This window comes from Tauraco erythrolophus, chromosome 4, assembly GCF_009769465.1.
Source record: "Tauraco erythrolophus isolate bTauEry1 chromosome 4, bTauEry1.pri, whole genome shotgun sequence".
NCBI classification, from domain to species: domain Eukaryota; kingdom Metazoa; phylum Chordata; class Aves; order Musophagiformes; family Musophagidae; genus Tauraco; species Tauraco erythrolophus.
Window position 1 is genome coordinate 76,433,377 of NC_141468.1, and position 15,437 is coordinate 76,448,813.

Sequence of the window (15,437 nt, forward strand, 5' to 3'; positions counted from 1 at the left end):
ATGCTCTCTGATTGCAGTAACTCTCATTTTAGAACTTTTTCACAGTGATTACATTTTCTTACTGAACAAAATAAAGTTCATCATTCTTATTTTTCCCGAGGTAACCTGAGGTATTTAATGCTAACATGAAACTTACAGTAAACATGAAGCATAAATGAGAGTATGTGATCCCCAGCAGTATAAAATAGAAGCATGACTAACTTTATAGTGGATTTATGTATTTCCTCTCATTCTCCATTTCTACTCGCATCTCAGATGCTAGCCAAAGAAATCTGCACCTCTCCGAGATGTTTCTTTCATTGTCTGTTAATAAAACATGGCTGGCTGTAACTTGTTATCAACTGCTCTTATTTAAAAAACATATAGCTTGAATGTGATACAAGCTTATAAATTTGGTTTTCATATTTTCTTCCACAAAATTTTCACATAAGTGAGACAAGATGTCTCATGAGACATTTTATAGCCCCTGAGAAGTGAGTAGTTTCTGTTTAAAGAAAATAATAAACTGTTTCACTACAAGCCATCATTTATGCAATGACCTAGTCGACCATTTTATAATTTTTTCTCCTTATTTAACTACAGCAAGATGTTTGCTTTATGATTCCCCATAGCCTTGGGAATATTTACTTCTGCAAGTTACCTATTCCTTTTATTTTCCTGAAAGGAACCTTCTGAAGCCTGGTCCAAGGAGTCAACCAGTGAGTTCACTAATCCTACTCCTGCTTGTAGGTTAAATAAACATCGTTAAGGAATTTAAGGGTGAAAAAGCTGTTTGTCTTCACCAAGGCATTGTGAAGTTTGCACATTATCCTGTCTGGGGACATGAAACAGCACTGCTAATCTATAATACTAGAAGATAATGGGAAGGCTTAAAAATTGGGTGGCATGAAAATAGCGAGGAAAGTTTTAATGACTTATATCTTGTTTCATGTACATTTAGAAAGAGAAAGAGGCAAGAATGTGAAAATTCTTTTCTTGTCAAAAAAAAGAATGTGAAAATAAGGAATTCTTTTGCCATAGAAAATACTATTTTTTCTTGAGAATTTTTTCTTTTTCTCTGTTATTCAACCATTCTGCCGTAAATAGAAAACGGACCTTTGTGGAAAATGGATTGGATTGTGTGGGCTCTTTTAGGGAGGGGGCAAACATACTAATATTTTGATAGAAGTGTTACCACTTATTCCATGTATCAATCTTTCTCTGACATAAAGCTGAGAAAACAGTGTTTCTTCCAAGCTATGAAGATATTCCCAAACAAAAATAATGCTGGCACTAGGTATCAGTTCATAAACAAAGATAGACCATAACAACACCTCGAATTCAACTGTTCACATCCAAAGAGGAAAGAAAAATAACTCATAGGGATTACTACATATTGCCAACTCAAAAAATTGGAAGTATAGGAGGCCTCATAAAGGTCATGAGCGAACAAAACACAATGGAGTCAAACACGTTTTTACGTAAGGTCATAGCTCTGAGCTTTTCAAGATTCATATTAGCAAGTTCTTCTCTATAACCACGCAAATTTTGTTTTTAAAGGAAAGTTCATGTTGCCATATTAACTGAAACAATACAAGAATATCATACTTGTAAGAGGTAAAGTATTATCTGGAGAGGGATAGGCCTTGCTATATAGGTAGAACCTCTCATTAAGAACCTTTTGTATCACACATACCCTGGCAAGAAAATAGCTTTTTTATGTAATTGGGAAGAATTGCTCTCAAATGTATTTCCATGAATGAAAAACGCATGCTTTGATATTCATGACTCACAAAAAGTCCTCCAACACTAGCACCTGAAAATAGGGAAGGAATTGGAAGCGTTTCAGTCCTTTCAAAAATAGGCTTATCTTGGCCGCTGTTCAAAAGTGTCAAGACTCAGACATAGTCCTTGCATAGGTGGAAGACCAAGCAGGAAGGAGACGAGCCATCCAAGACACATGACGAATGGAATTCATCACACAGATGCAACTGACATGTACAGCAGTTCAACATGTGTACTTGGTCTGATGCAATCTTTTAACGAGGCAGAGCCTCAGCTGCTCTATAGCCATCGTAGTTCAACTGAAGGCCCCTGGAAGTGACAGCAGCACCCTTCACAACCCTGCTCCTGCTTCTGAACTCCGCTACTGAAAAAGTGCCTTGAGTACTTTTTCCAGCTGTAACTTCTATAATTAACTCTTTCTGTGCACTCATCTGAACTTAGGACTACCATTCACATAAGCAAATGAAACTGGTGCACCTGTGAGCAGTTGGTCATTTTGTACACATGTCATGGTTTGATGGCGGAGGGGAGGCTCTGGTGGCAGAAGCTGCCCATCAGACTGGACTCCCATCCCCCTCGGGGCTTGAGCCAATCGGTGCCTCTGCAAATTGCCCTATTTAAGTCAGGACAAAGGAACCAGAAAGGTGTGCCTTTGCCCAGGAGCGAGGAGAAGGGAGAGGGTGCTGCTCCCTGCTCCCTGGTGCCCCGCCGGGCGGCGGCCCGGGCCAGGTCAGTGCCACCTGCTGAGGATGGCGGCGGTGGAGCTGCTTGGGGAACTCAGGGAGAGCCCCACTCCCAGGGTGCCCACTGGGCCGAGTTCACCCACAAAAGACTGAGATCTGAGAGAAACGGCCACACCGACACCAGGTCAGTGAAGATGGAACAGGACAATGTGTGCCGGAGCTGAGTCCCCCTGCAAGCGGCCCCTTTGCAACCAGTCCTCAGTGGAGCAAGCAGAGACCCACTCGCAGCCTGTGGAATGATCCACATCGAGAAGAGATGCCAGAGCCTGAGCACGGCACGCATCTAGAGTCCGTGGGATGACCCCCGCCAATGGGGAGGTGTTTTGTTTAAAGGAGATGCCTGAGCCTGAGACTGTTGTGAATCATGGGCACAGGTCGAGGCGCATTTGCACATTTAAAGTCTGTATGGAGACGCGTTTAAGGTCTATATGACGACCCACGCCAGAGCGAGTAGCAACAACTCCCTAAGAATCCGAGACTGTGGTAAAGCCCACACTTGGAGCAGTCCGATGGGGTAAGGATTGCATCCTGCGGTCACACTGGAGAAGTCTGTGGATTTTCCTCGTGAGTAGGGGATCCACTGGAGCAAGGGAAAATGATGTAAGGACTCCTTCTCCTTTAAGAGAAGCGGCAGTAACAACATGGAATGAACTGACCTGCACTCCCCCATTCCCTGTCCCCCTGTGCCGCTGGGGGGAGGGGGTAGAGCCGGGAAGAAAAGGCAAAGGGGGGGCAGTGGTGTTGATTTTAAGTTCTGGCCTTGTTTTCTTGTTATCCTCTCAAGTAACCGTTTTTGTTTGGTTTTATCTTTTTAGGTAGCTGTTAATAAATTGTTTTGCTTTAAGGAAACTGAGTCTCTTTTGCCCGGGACCGTGGTTGGTGGGTGCTGCTCTTTTCCTGTCTTGACCCTCAGATCTTTTATTATATTTTTCTCCTCTCCACTTTACTGGAGTGGGAGAGCTGCGTGGAGTTTAGTTGTCGGATCAACCTAAACCCACGACAACACAATGGTGCACGAGAAATTCCTTTAGAAAAGGAATTGTTTGAAAAATTTTGTTTTCAAAGCAGTTGTAAAGGCTGAACTAAAGCCTGGTGTTGAATTTTCATGTGCTTGAACTGATCATGTTCTGGTTCACCGCAGAGATTGTCATGATGAGTTTGCTTTCTATAACCCATTCCAGTTCTGACTTTAATACTTAGCAGGGAATTTGGAGTGACTGTGGAAACCTGAGAACCTCAATTAGGAACAGAATAACATCTACTAGGCATTTTCTCTCCTTTTTGCATAGAAGTTGCATATGTAATATGACTGAAATGAGGCAGCCACTAGGGTATGCAAAACATTACACAGGCATAATTCATATTTCATGAGATCCTTCACAGAGAACGGAATGGTTAAAGGGAAAAGTAAGTTATATTAAATATTTAAGAATCTGCTACATTCCATAAAAAGCATTAGCAATGCAGTAAGCAGCTAGTAGATGCTTATCGTTGTTCTTGTGCTCTTAAATTACTCTTTAACTGTTTAGATTAGGATAAAAATAATGCAGATGGCAGAAAGCAAACAATGGAATCTAACAATGGAGAAGAATGAAGTCGTATCTTCTGAGAAAGAAATTTATCGTTGAGTAAATAATTGATATTGCTAGATAAAAAGGTAAACAAGTAAGGTAAACAATTTTTTTTTGTTAAATAATGACATCCTTGACTGCGAATCAAGCCAAATAATCCCTCAGAGATCAAATACTCTAGCAAAAGTCGTTGACACTTTTGCTTCAATGTCACTTGGGCTTTTTGCAGAATGGAGACGTGACAGGTTCTGTGATGTTTCGAAAACATCCTTATTTTGATTGGAACCTTTGCAGCACCAAAGACCAAAAAGAACAGCTTAGAGGTCTTAACAACAATTTCATCATCTTTTCCTTAATTGATCAAACTTTGTACTGAATCAGTTTGTAAGATTGTGTCTTTTCTAACTCAGGATGTGATTTAACATCTTCACTAAACACTTTCAGTGTTACCCTACAATTGCTGCCCTTTGATAGTGTGTGCATTATGTACATCACACATGTATGAGGAGAAGTTTAACTTCTTGAAAGTAAGCTTTTTAAAAATGAGCTAAGTATTGATGAAAAAAAAAAAAATCTAAGATTGTTGCTTTTCCATGTTTTCCTGTCAAAAATTAGCCAATCTGGAGCTAAAGAAACATACTTTCGACATTACCACAGCTTGTACACATGCAGTGCGAGGAACAAAGTAGCTGCAATGTTTATATGAAACAAGCTGCAAGAATTGTACACAGCTCTTGCTAGTTGCCTTGGGATAGTCACCCTGGCAGATGTGCTCTGGTTTCCCTTATGCTGTTTGTTCGAAACCAGAATTAACTGAACGCTAGAGCAAATGTCTGAGAAGGCGTTAAACAAATTTCATACTCTTGTATGAAGACTGAAGGCAGGGATTTCCTAAATGCCAACTTCCTCCAGAGTTTGAGAACCTTTCTTATTTCCCCAAAGGTCTTGTTTAGGTTCTTGCCCGAAGAGATATCCTAGGGTGTGGTAATTAGAATTAATAAAGCCAGCATAAAGATGGACTATGGCTTTCTACCATGACAGGACAGAGGAGCATAAAATTAAATAAATTAAATAAATTAAATAAAGCTTAGAGAAACAAATTGCTTCGCCCCACTCCCCCAGCTTCTTCTTTTTTCTCCTTTCTTTGGGGCAGCCACGATTCGTTGTGGTTTTCCATTTTACCTTGCACCCTTTAAACAATATACTGCACCAACAGTGCCTAATCTATTTCTTATGGCCAAATGCCTTGGTGGAAGGGAATAGGAGGAAAGGAATGAATTAGCCGGCACTGACAGGAATATTTTGGCAGCCTACAGTCAGCCATTTGTTCATTCCTTTTTCCTTCCAAAAGAACTGAAAGGCTTTTGCTGATCAACCCATCAAGGGGCTGCAAAGGTGGACTATGATGGTCTCCACAGACTCTCATGTCTTCACCTACCCATCTCTTGTTTCATACTGCACCACGGGACAGCCTTTGGGCTTAGGACCAGCACACTGTCTGGAACACTGAGATCTCCTCTGAGACTGGGCTTACAGACACTGATATTTATATACATAGTAGAAAAATTCTTTTATTTGAACACTTATATGCTAGATGAGAAATAAATAAAAAAATACCTCAGAAAACTAAAATAATCTTGCCTGGGTTGTCAGCCACAAAGACCAAGCACAGACAGGCAACAGCAGGGGAGGACAAGCAATAGGAAGGCAGAGAGGTGAGAAGGATGGATGAAGGTGAAATCTTCAAGACAGCAGAGTTCCTCAGACTAGCTTTTAATTGGAGAAGAAAATGTTCTATCCCATCCTCTGGTTGTCTCCTTACTTTCTTCCTTCTCCCTGCTGTCTCTCCCTTTCTACTTAGGTTTCTACCACTCATCCATCCATCCTCTTCCCCTGTTCTCCCAAATCTCACCAACACTAAACCATATAATTTGTAATAGCCTTGTTTTAACTGTATTTTGACTGCAGATAAAGCAAGCCAGGGTTATGGGACCATAGCTGAGGTGACATTGAAAACATTTATATACACATCATTTGGTTTGATTAATCCCTAATTCTAGACTCATATTTGTAGAAATAATATCTGCACCACAGTTACGTCAATATCACAGGGCTAGTGCCACACTTATGCCAATATTTTATCTGGATTTCTAGAGCCACAAATTACAGATTATAATGGCACAGAAAAAAAATATTATTAAATATTTTCGTGCACAAATTGTCATTTCTATTGGAGCTGTGGAACCTGACAGTTAATGTAAAGAAGGTGACTAGAAGAGATGACAATGGGCTAATATGCATTTATTATTGGGATATTGTAAGGAATTGAAAATAAGAATTTTTTTATATTTCTTGTCCATATGAGAGATTTTACATTTCTGAATAATTGAAATTGGTTTGACAGTTTAGAAACTGATAGCTGTAGAAAAAAACATTCAGCAGCAGAGGTGCAATGTTTGACAATATTTAGGCTGAGAGTGAAAAAAATATTACACTTATATTTGCTATTCTGCACTGTAAATTGCCTGACTTACAGCAGTGCAATCATTCACAGCGTGAAAAAGTTAGTCTTTATAGGATGGGGGTCCTCTTGCTAGCAGGCTGAGCTGAAAATGAAGCAGTTTGAGTCCAAATACAAACACGATTATATGCTCATTATTTCAATATTGCATGTGTGTTCCAGGTGGTAAACACTTCTCGTGTTTTTCTCAATCCTCAGAAACAGGAAGATGAGATCTCCCAGGGAAAGAATTGGCAGTTCTGCATAGCTCTTTAAAAATCCATGCTCGGGAAATTTTTTTTCCACAGAGATGACTTTTCTTTGTGATGTCAATAGGCATAACTCTTCTATTAAGCCCCCAGCAGAACCAGAAGAACAAGGCAACACACAAGACAAAATATGCAATCAAGGAAAAATTAGACTTATCTAACTTAATTTATATAGAAAATTTGTTTTTTTCCAGGTCTGTTTCAGAAAGAAAGGTAAAATTTAAAAGATTTATCCTACAGTTGGAAAGGTGAGGCAAATACATCTCGTACTTAAGTTCCTGTGACAAAGTATTATTGATGAGTGAGAAAAAGAGATCATCCTAAAAATGATGGCATATTTGTTCATCTTTCTCAAGTAGTTCAGAGACGGAAATTATTGATCACTGGTGAATGATGGCCAAAATGTTTTAATTGATGAAAGTAGCTTTGTTTAAGAATTTTAGAAAATACTTGTAAACTCTTGCAATATTAAGTGGTAGATGCTTTAGGAAAAGATACTCATGCAGCTTTAGGAAAAGATACTCATGCAGCAAATCCAGACAAGTCCTATTTAACCACTGTGCCACAGAAGGCGAGAACAGCATTCCCTCAGGATGAGTGACAACACAGAAAAATCCAGAATTCAGGATCAGTGCACATCTCTAGATCATAAACTTTTCAAAGGAGAGGAAAAAATAACGGAGAGAAAAAAAAAATAATTAAATCATCTTCATTCCTGCCAATCTGCAGTTCATTTTGGCTGTTGCTAGAGGAGAGCTTTACTTGCAGCGTCAGCTAGTGGCTGTGGCAGAAACTGATCAAAGCCTGAGAACGCAGGGCTTGGGGTTTTTCTGCAGTGAGCTGATGCCATGGGCTTGCGTGGGTAAGCGAGTTCCGATAAAGCCAATCCACTGTCTGTAGCGGAACATCACAATCTTCCTTTGCTATTTTCATCCAGCCCCTCAGTCATTTCTGTACAAGGTTTTCTTTCCTGTCTTTGGACATTCGCTTTCGGATCTTTGGCAAGTCATGTAATCTCTCTGAATGAGATTTTTGTTTTCATTCGCATCTTTTTATTTCTTTCCTTCTGCGGCAGTTTCCATAGACTCGTTCAGATCTTCAGCTGAGGAGCCAGCCCTTATCACAGCCAGTATTATTTTTGTTATTTGTATTTATGTCACTGTCCTGGTTTTAGCTGGGACAGAGTCAGCTCTTCTTTCTAGCAGCTAGAAGAGCTCCGTGTTTTGGTTTTACTCAGAGGCTCGCTCTGAGAAGAACACCGACAGCGCACTGATGTTTGTAGTTGGCACTGAGGTCTCAAGGACTTTTCAGCTGCCGTGTTCTTGCCAGTGTGCAGGAGCACAACAGGATAAGGGGGGAGCATGGCCGGGACAAGGAGTCCACGACTCTCCTTACAATTTGTACTTGGATTTAGGATTGAGGCCGAACTGGCCAATTAGTATTCCATATCATGCAGCGTCATGCCCAGTATAAAAGTGAGGGTCAGCCGGAAAGAAGGGCTTTTTGCCTTTCCAGGACTCTCACTTCTGGACTCTCAGAGTGCTTTCTCTCTCTCTCTCTCTCTATTTCGGGCCTCCCGTTCATCCAGGATTGCGGTATCGGGATTTATCCGTTTCGGGATTGCAGCTTTGGGAAGAGACGGTCTTTGGATAAGAGGGGGTGGTGAGCATCTACACTGTGTAGTACTTATCTGTATTAAAGTGTTCTTATCTCAACCCACAGGTTTCCCTTTTTCTCCTTTAATTCTCTCCCTCATCCCTGGGGGTGGGGGAGGGTGAGTGAGCGACTGTGTGGGGTTTGGTTGCCGGAGCGGCCTAACCCACGACAGTCACCTCTACAGGAGACCAACTAAAGATGAAGTCTCCCTTTTGCGGAGTTCTCTGTAGCAAGACAAAACACAGAAAAGCTGCTGTGCTCTAATGGAATTTCAGGTTAAACACTGTATTGGGTTTGTGTGGCAAGGTTTTGGTAGTGGGGTGGCTTCTGCGGTAATCCGCTAGAAGCTTCCCTCGTGTCCAACAGAGCCAATTCCAGCCAGCTCCGAGACAGACCCACTGCTGGCCAAGGCTGAGCCCATCAGCGATGGTGGTAGCGCCTCTATGAGAACATATTTAAGAAAGGGAAAAAAAACCCTGCTGTGCAACAGCAGCCAAGAGAGAGGAGTGAGAATATGTGAGAGAAACAATGCTGCAGACACCAAGGTCAGTGAAGAAGGAGGGGCAGGAGGTGCTCCAGGTGCCAGAGCAGAGAGTCCCCTGTTCTGTGGTGAAGACCATGGTGAGGCAGGCTGTCCCCCTGCACCCCATGGAGGTTAATGGTGGAGCAGAGATCCACCTGCAACCCGTGGAGGTTAAAAGTGAGACAGAGATCCACTTGCAGCCTGTGGAAGATCCTAGGCCCAAAGGACACTTTGGCCACGTGGGAAGCCTGCACTGGAGCAGGCTCCTGGTGAGTCCTGTGGACCCATGGAGAGAGGAGCCCATGCTGGAGCAGGTTTGCTGTGAGGACTTGTGACTCCGTGGGGGACCCACGCTGGAGCAATCTGTTCCTGAAGGACTGCACCCCATGGGAGGGACCCACACTGGAGCAGTTTGTGAAGAACTGCAGCCCATGGGAAGGACTCACAATGGAGAAGTTCATGGAGGACTGTCTGCCATGGAGCAGGGGAAGAATGTGAGGAGTCCTCACCCTGAGGAGGAAGGAGCCACAGAAACAATGTGTGACGAACTGACCACAACTGCCATTCCCTGTCCCCCCACATCACTCAGGCAGAGGAGGTAGAGAAATCAGGAGTGAAGTTAAGCCTGGGAAAAAGGTAAGAGTTGGGGAAGGTGTTTTTAAGGTTTGGGTTTGTTTCTCATTATCCTACTCTGATTTCATTGATAATAAATTAAATTAATTTTTCTCCAAGTCGAGTCTGACAGTAATTGGTGAGTGATCTCTCCCTGTCCTTGTCTTGACCCACGAGCCTTTCGTTATATTTTCTCTCCCCTGTCTAGTTGAGCAGGAGAGTGATAGAGCAACTTTGGTGGGCACCTGGCACCCAGCCAGGGTCAACCCACCACAAGCATAAAGATAACAGGATTAGTATTGATCCTGAGATAGAGTATTGATCCCCAAATATTTTAGGGAGAAAAATTAAAGGAACAAGACCAAAGAGACTTGGTTTCCACAACAACTGCTTGAAAAATCTTATAGACTGGCTTAGCCATGCAACAAAAGTAAATGGGGAATAAGACAGGAGGTATGACATAGGGCAGCCACACGTTACAGTGACAGATACGAGCTGTATGTGAAATAGAGTTTTACAGATGTGATAAGAAGATTTAAAAAAAAGGTAGAAGAAAGACTCATATGCAAGATCATGAGTAAAGATGTAGGAGCAGGGTAGTTACTTGTTAGGACAGACGTCTTCCTTAACTTGCCTAAGCTGAGCAGCTGGCTTTCCAGAGCAGTTTGGGCATCTCCTGGGTAAAGGTTCAAGGACAGAGGAATGCAACCAGAGACTAGACTTTTCTTCTGTTCACTTATATTACTGACTGAGATAGTTAAATCTACATAAGTTACTCAAGTATGATCATACCATCTTCTTCTTATTGGAGTAACTGGCACTTAGCATGTTTTAGCTGTAGAAATTCCTAACTTATCTTTGTATCACCCTCAGATAAGGTGTCCTGTGCTTTCATTTCAACGCAGCTCAGTCTAGGTTGATCTCACTTGCCTAGAATAGATACTCACATGTTAAACCACTACTTACAACCTTACCCTACTCTAACTGCAACAATTAACATAAAGGATTTCCTGTATTATCTTAGAGAAAATTTTAGACTTGGGTCAGATAAAAGATTTAGGATTAAGTAACAGAAGTACAGCAGGGAGCAGGTAGCAAGAGAATGCTACTGACCAGCATCTAAAGATAACGACAGTGTAACTCCTGCCTACTCACTGGTGAGTTTTTGCAGACAAAAATTACGTGGATTGTACATACAGTGACTATTGCAATAGGCCCTCAAAACTATTTGAAGCTGATTGAAGAGCAAGCAAAATTATCACATTTTCAAAAAGTCCTTAGAAACGGAAAAGTGCTTTTTTCATAGATTTATGAAAAAAGCCCTTTTTCATGAACTTTGCAGTTGGCTGAGAAATGGGGCTGGATCTTCTGAGACGATTTTCTACACTTTTGTGGTGAAAAATTGTGAAATTTGGAGTTTGCTCTGTAAGTGCTACTAACGATGACTACCAATGCCCTGAGCGTTCCTGGGTTTGACTCCCAAATCCTCATTTCTCTAGCGCCCTTGGATGTTATCGCTGACCCAAGCTCCCGGCTTCGCTCATCGCTGGGGTACACGGACGACGAGGAGACCCTCTCCGCGCCCCTGTACGTCAGTTCTTAGGTCACGCTGAACGCCGTCCTTTGATCTCTCCGGATCAGGTTCTGCACCGCCTGTTTCTTCTTTCCACTTTTCCCTGCCTTATCCCAAACTCGGCAGCGGGAGAGAGGAGGCGGTTCCGCGCCGCCGCCACCCGGGGGCAGCCGCCGCGCTGCCATCCGCCGCCGCGCCCGCCGCGCTCCGCGGATCAGGCGGGAGAAGGGGGGGGGTCGGGGGGGTCTCGCTCTCCCGCCGCCGGTACGGGCAAAGGGGGCCCGAAACGGGCCGGCGGAGCGGCGTTGTGACCCCTCGCTGTGTCCCCTGCCGTGCCGGTGGTGGGGAAAGCGGAGCGCTGGCGCTTGGCAGGAGCAGCGACTTGCCAGAGATGGCGAACAGAGCTCAGCGGTCGCTGTCACCCAGAAATGAAGGGATGATTTTTAGTTCCTTGAGCTCTAAGTTTTACAGAAAACCCAGAGAAGCCTCGCTCGGGGTGGCTTGATCTACCACGGGCAGCCTTTGGATGAGATGGCTGCACAGCCAGCGCTCCCGGTTCCACTGCCAGGAGGGCTGTGGGTTTATCTCCGGCCCCAAAACGCCTCTGCTGCCTGGTTCGGAGGGGTCGGCACTCGGGCACTGACCTGCAGGTGTGCTCCCCCCCGGCCTGTAAGCGCTGTGACCGCACACGGTGTGTGGGAACAGGGGCATGCGGTGGAACATGGAATGGAACACACAATGGAACATACGATGGAATGGGCGATGGAGCCCCAAAAGAGGCAGGTGCCCTGCCCAGCCTTGGCTGCCGAGGATGTTCTTTTGTAGCTTCCCATGTCCACGCTACATCCGTTTCACAGTCCCGGTGAGCTGGGCACGCTCTGCGGGACCATGCAGTAAACCTAGTTGCTGAAACGATCCAGGTTAAGTGATTCTTCCAAAGAAATTGACCTGCTTTTCCATGCTAGGTCATTTCAGAAATGGGTTTTCCTTCAGCTCTAGGGTTTTACTCATGTTGTTAAAGAGCAGAAATCATTTGAGGTGCTCAAAGCCACGGCTTTGGGCCTTATCTTTATCAAAAAAATCGCCCTGGCAGAACATCTCTGCCGTTTACTGGAACCCACAATCTGCTACCTGGCTGCCGACAGCAGAGAGCACTGGAGTCCAGAGAGGGGGTACTGGGTGGGCAGACCTGCTGCTCCGGCTTGATGGGGGGGTGTTGCTGTATGTCGCTGTTGAGACGGACACGACATACACAGGTTCAAGCAGTATTGATTTATTATATAATTAATTAATCCCCCCTTGCAAGTTCCAGCACGCCTTTATACTAATTCTAGCAGCGCACGCGACATAAGCAATTAGGTGGTTGGTTCACTACAGCTGTTCACGCGCCTTAGCCTAATACATGATTGGTGATCACGCACTCTACATAACTTAAGCCAAATTCATTACATCACACAATTAGTGCAAAAACACAGTCCAGTCTCTTATCATACAGTTCCTCTTTATCTTACAGCTCCCTGGCTCTCCCAGGCACCTGCAAGTTGTTTTCCACTTCTGTTCAGGGAGTTTTCAGATCTGCAGGGGTACACAGCAATTTCTCCAAGGCCAGTTTCTTCATCTTCTGTCCTGGGATCCGCGGACCAGCCGTAGTTCCCACAGGGGGGGGGGGAAGGGAAGGGAAGGGAAGGGAAGGGAAGGGAAGGGAAGGGAAGGGAAGGGAAGGGAAGGGAAGGGAAGGGAAGGGAAGGGAAGGGAAGGGAAGGGAAGGGAAGGGAAGGGAAGGGAAGGGAAGGGAAGGGAAGGGAAGGGAAGGGAAGGGAAGGGAAGGGAAGGGAAGGGAAGGGAAGGGAAGGGAAGGGAAGGGAAGGGAAGGGAAGGGAAGGGAAGGGAAGGGAAGGGAAGGGAAGGGAAGGGAAGGGAAGGGAAGGGAAGGGAAGGGAAGGGAAGGGAAGGGAAGGGAAGGGAAGGGAAGGGAAGGGAAGGGAAGGGAGGGAAGGGAAGGGAAGGGAAGGGAAGGGAAGGGAAGGGAAGGGAAGGGAAGGGAAGGGAAGGGAAGGGAAGGGAAGGGAAGGGAAGGGAAGGGAAGGGAAGGGAAGGGAAGGGAAGGGAAGAAGTTTTGGAATAGGCCCTTCTCTGCCTTTCGGTTACGGCATCCCGTGGTTGAAAGGAGCTTAAAAATTCAATCATGACTTGCTTATTAAAAAACAACAAAATGTCCTGGTTGTTTGCGTTTAAGGACTATACAGGCAGACCACAAAGAACAAAACTAAGTCCTTAAGCCTTTCTACCACCTCTAAATTCACAACCATCATGTGCTGCAGAACAAAGGCATGTGGTTTTTTTTTCATCTGGCTCTGTCTAAGCCTCCTCTCCTTTTCACCAGCCAATTGTTTGTAAGGAAATTTCGCTGGGAAGAATAGTGCTGACCTGACTGCACACCAAAGTACCTGCTGATAGTCCTGTGTAAGCACAGAGGCAAAGGCGTATTCCAGCCTCTGTTCTCCTCTTGTCCTCTTGCTTCTAGCACTAAGACACTGAAGCAAACCTCGAAGTACAGAGGGAATTAGATATGCAGATTTATTTGATTAACTGTGCCTAACACTGCACGCGTGTGTTCTGAAAGACAGTAACATAATTATATGCAAACATATTGCTATCTGACATTTCCTTCCTTTGTGAGAAAATTATCCCAGCATCTTATTGTTAACAATCTGTTATTTAGCAGAACTGCTTTGCTGCCAGAAGCACAAACATAACGGTAACTTTAGGGGCTATGTCAATACTAACAGTGCAGTTTTGATTATGCAGAAGAAAAACTGCTGTGAAAGAACATTGAAGCTATAAAATCAAGCACTCATATTGTAAGAAATACAAGAAATAAGTTTTCCTGGGCAACCTTGACTTGATCCTTTTGTTCACGTATGTTCTAATACACCTTTAGTTAAGTGATAATAAGGCATTTCCTCTAATTTCTCCTGAAATCCTAATTTCTGAATTGCTCAGAGTTACCTTTTTTCCTATCTTTTCACTGTAGGAAATTGCTCGTACAAGGAAAACTATTTTCTAAAAAGTAGTAAATTACATTGACTCATCTTAATGCCCAAGCCCCTGGAGACTCTGATTTGCTTTAACTCACTGCAGTCTCACAATGAGTTAATTTTAGCAATTCAACTTTCCTCTAAATGTCATGAGATACTAAGGAATGCAAAGCACCTACAGGAGATGAGAATTTGAACCAATTATAGATGGAATTTGAAAAACACTCTGTGAGCACCATTGGTCTAATTTCAGCCAAGATCACAAGATAGTTTTGTGCTAAAAGTAGTAATTTTACTATTCTAGAAAAAGGGATGAAGCTGAATTTTTAATTTTACAAAAGGTACTTAATTTTAAAAGCTCAGTGAGGAGTACAGCTGAGAAACAAGACAAGCAGAAATATAGCAGGAGAAAATCTGGAACCTGACTTGACGATTATTAGTGCCTAAGACAAAAACATGAGTAAGAATCATATCATATGACTAGAATCATAGAATAGTTTGAGTTGGAAGAGACCTCAAAGATCATCTAGTTCCACGCCCTCTGCCATGGGCAGGGACACCTACCACTAGATCAGTTGCCTCATCCAACTTGGCCTTGAACACTTCCAGGGATGGGGCAGCCACAACTTCTCTGGGCAACCTGTTCCAGTGCCTCACCACCCTCAAATTGAAGAATTTCTTCCTTATATCCAATCTAAATCTCCCCTCTTTCAGTTTAAGCCCATTGCCCCTTGTCCTATCACTACACGCCCTTGTAAAAAGTCCCTCTCCAGCTTTCCTGTAGGCCCCCTTTAAGTACTGGAATAAGACCACCCCAGAGCCTTCTCTTCTCCAGGCTGAACAATCCCAACTCTCTCAGCCTGTCTTCATAGCAGAAGTGTTCCAGCCCTTGGTTATCTTCGTGGCCCTCCTCTGGACCTGCTCCAGCAGTTCCATGTCCTTCTTGTGTTGGGGACTCCAGAGCTGAATGCAGTGTTCTAGGTGGGGTCTCACAAGAGCAGAGTAGAGGGGAAGAATCACCTCCCTTGACCTGCTGGTTGGCTTTCTGGGCTGCCAGTGCACATTGCCGGCTCATGTTGAGCTTCTCATCCACCAGCACTCCCAAGTCCTTTTCCTCAGGGCTGCTCTCAATCCGTTCTCCGCCCAGCCCGTACTTGTGCATGGGATTGTCCCAACCCGTGTGCAGGA